This window comes from Priapulus caudatus, unplaced genomic scaffold, assembly GCF_000485595.1.
Source record: "Priapulus caudatus unplaced genomic scaffold, Priapulus_caudatus-5.0.1 Scaffold1260, whole genome shotgun sequence".
Classification (NCBI taxonomy): domain Eukaryota; kingdom Metazoa; phylum Priapulida; class Priapulimorpha; order Priapulimorphida; family Priapulidae; genus Priapulus; species Priapulus caudatus.
This window is the reverse complement of record NW_014578321.1, coordinates 68,133-71,488: the sequence shown is the minus strand read 5'-3', so window position 1 is coordinate 71,488 and position 3,356 is coordinate 68,133. Positions and strand designations below refer to the sequence as shown.

The 3,356-nt window shown below is 47.6% G+C and overlaps 1 protein-coding gene across 1 annotated transcript in view; it reads left to right on the top strand.

The window, feature by feature from the left end:
- Positions 1 to 3,356, top strand: part of LOC106816008 — a 22,044-nt gene that overhangs the window by 12,100 nt on the left and 6,588 nt on the right. The window lies entirely within an intron of this gene.

Here is a 3,356-nt window from a genome sequence, read left to right as displayed (position 1 = left end):
GGCTGCTACTGCTGCTACTGCTGTTACTGCGGCTGCTACTGCTGCTACTGCTGTACTGCTGCTACTGCTGCTACTACTGCTGCTACTGCTGCTGCTGCTACTACTACTACTACTACTACTACTACTACTACTACTACTACTACTACTACTACTACTTCTACTACTACTACTGCTACTGTTGCTACTGCTGCTGCTGCTGCTGCTATTGCTGCTGCTACTGCTGCTGCTGCTGCTGCTACTACTACTACTACCAGGAGCTACTACTGCTACTGCTGCTACTGCTGTTGATAATACTGCAGCTGATATAGAACAGTAGTACACCGTTAGACGCATATATTCATGATCATTCATGCTAATACAAATACAAGCATTACTAATACCAGTCACGCCCCCCCCCCAACTCCCCAACCACGCACCTGCGCTGTCCGCAGCTCTCGCAACCCTAATCCCAAAACACTCATCAATCCTCTCCAACGACTTAACAAAGAAAAAAGACTTAAGTAAAGAAAAGAAAACGTCACACGTGACACAGCACGCAGCGCTCGTTTTTTGCCTACGTCACGCGCTCATCTCGCGCGTCGTATCATCCCGCCAGATGGCGCATGCGGCGATGCAGACGATGGATGTATCGTGTGTAATATCATGTATCAATGCGTTGATCTTTTCAATTTAATTGCCTAGGAGACCGAAACGGGCATTACACAGAATATATATATATATATATTAAACTGCGAGGCTACGCCAACGATGACGACGCTACATGGCGCAGGATAGCGTCCCTTGGCAAGAAGTCCTGTTGATCGACGGCACAGCTTAGCTGAGACGGCCGTAGAGAAATCTTGTTGCTTGATTGCCATAGCTTGGGCTATAGCTAGCCATGGGGTGTGACCTAGCTTGGGTAGAGCCAGGTAGTTTTTTAGCCGAAAGGCACTGAGGGTGGTCACAGCAAGAGTTTTTTTTGTGCTCTCAGTGGTTCTTTTACGTCCCCATTGGTCTTAGTATTACTGGAGACGGGACCGCCATTTTACGTAGTCATCCGAGCCACGGGAGATTCACAGTCTGAATGTTGAGAGCCAGGTTTTTACACCTTGAGAAAATTCACTGCCCCGACCGGGGTTTGAACTCACAGCCTTCAGTAGGCAATGTACGAGGCCCAATTAACCAATGGTTCACGGAGGCAGTCTTTTCATAGAACTGATATTAATCAACGTCTGTGTGCACGACGCAGACGCAGGCCAAGGCTGCAGCCCGCGGCATCACCCTCCCCGGTCACGTCACGAATCAGACATAACAAAGTGAACAAACAAAAAGACAAGAGAGCAACGAGGGTAATTAAGCGCGCGCAATCGTCACTGACCTTAGACTGCCCCCAGCGTCGTCGGACTCGCCTGCACGCGCCGCAGGAAGGCTCGCGTGGCGCGAGACTAGAAGCGCCCTGTGGTGGATATTGCGTTCGTCTGAGGGTAGATGTTTAGTTTTGATATAAACGCAGATCGAGGACGGAGTGCGATGACGTGGGCGGTGACGTCACCGTGATGACGTAAGAGGTATAATTCTCGGATCCGAGCTGACGGGTAGAATCCGCCTTGATACGGCACGCCGGTTTTGATCCGGTTCTAATTAAAGTTGATCCGTAATCATTATATAGCCTTCAACCGTGAAGAGAGAGAGAGAGAGAGGAGGGAGAGAGAGAGAGAGAGAGAGGAGGAGAGAGCGAGAGAGAGAGAGAGAGAGAGAGAGAGAGAGAGAGAGAGAGTAGCAGACGAGAGAGAGAGAGAGAGAGAGAGAAAGAGAGGGAGAGAGAAAGAGAAAGAGAGAGAGAGATAGAGAGAGAGAAAGAGAGAGAAAAGAAAATGCGTGTGCTTGCGTGCGAATGTGAGCTTAAATACGTGCGTTTATGGCGAGAGAGGGGTTAAGCGGACTGCGCAAGAAAGCTAAACAAGTGTTGCTAACTTGCTATATATGTGTTTATTGCAACAGTAGGAGAGAGCGTCCATAGACCACAGGCCTGAAAAGGGATAACACAAAATTTGATTAAAATAATATTTAGAAAGTTTCGATGCACACGCTCTATACACTTCATTCACGCTAAACCATCACAAGTTCAACATCCGGATATCACTCGAACCTTTGCCGGGTACATTACGCAAATTTCCAGCAAATATTCGGATCTCGTTTCACTCACAAAGATGGCGGACCGGTCGCCATGGCTACATGCGTCACTTGACAGAATGGTACATCTCTCAAATCGTATTTTTCCGTGCATTCTATATGTCTGCGGGGCATCTCCCTTACATCCGTGTATCATGCAGATCAGTGCACCGAGGTACTGGATATTTGTCATAAAGAACATTGAAACGATCAACAATTCGAGGAAGGCTACTGTTGCGTGTTTTAAAACCACAAAAGCCTGGATGCCTATACGATCGTCTGATCTGCGGTTGGGTGAGAGGTGCATCAGTCTACATCTATCATATGTGAACAGTGATAGTCTCATCTACGTTATCCGAGCACGTGTAATACACTCCCAGTCTCTGAATATACCATCTCTCAATCCGTGGGTCATGGTGAGAGAATATGGAACAGTCGTGTCAGCACACTGTGATTGTAAAACCGGCTTATGTATATATTGTTCACATGTTGGATTTTGCTCAATAGGCGCATAATACAATGAGCAGAGAACAGTGCCTTGGGTCATATACTTGTACAATGACTGAATTGGTACTGACTACCAGCATGGCCGCCGGCGTTGCATTGTGGGTAATTGGAGAATTTGCGGAACTCTCTATATCCGGGGCTCTTAACCTGTGGTCCATGGACGCCTTTGGTGTCCGTGGATGGGCTTCAGGGGGGTCCGTGAACCAGGCACATGGAAATTTTGTATTAATGTGCTTATGTGCATTTTTTCTGGGGAGGGTTCTGTCGATTTCACGAGATTCTCAAAGGGGTCCATGACTCAAAAAAGGTTAAGAACCCTTGCTCTATATGGTGACTATATGCTGATATACATGTACAGAAACGTGAAGGAATTCCCCTCAGCATAAGTTTGACTGCGATGAACTTTAGTTTGTACCCACGCTCGAGGCTGATAGGTCATATGTGTAGCACGACGGGACGTGACGGCAGTCTCTGAGCTAAAGTCAAAACGCAATATCTACCTTAATTAGTGATTAATCACTACTGCGTTTCACTGTGGAAAGTGGAAGAGGGAGAGAAAGTCTCTCCTCAGAGAGAGAGAGAGAGAGAGAGAGAGAGAGAGAGAGAGAGAGGAGAAGGAGGAGAAGTGCGAGGAAGAAGGGTATAGAGAATGAAGTGGACGATGTGTGTGTGTACGTGCGTGCGTGCGTGCGTGCGTG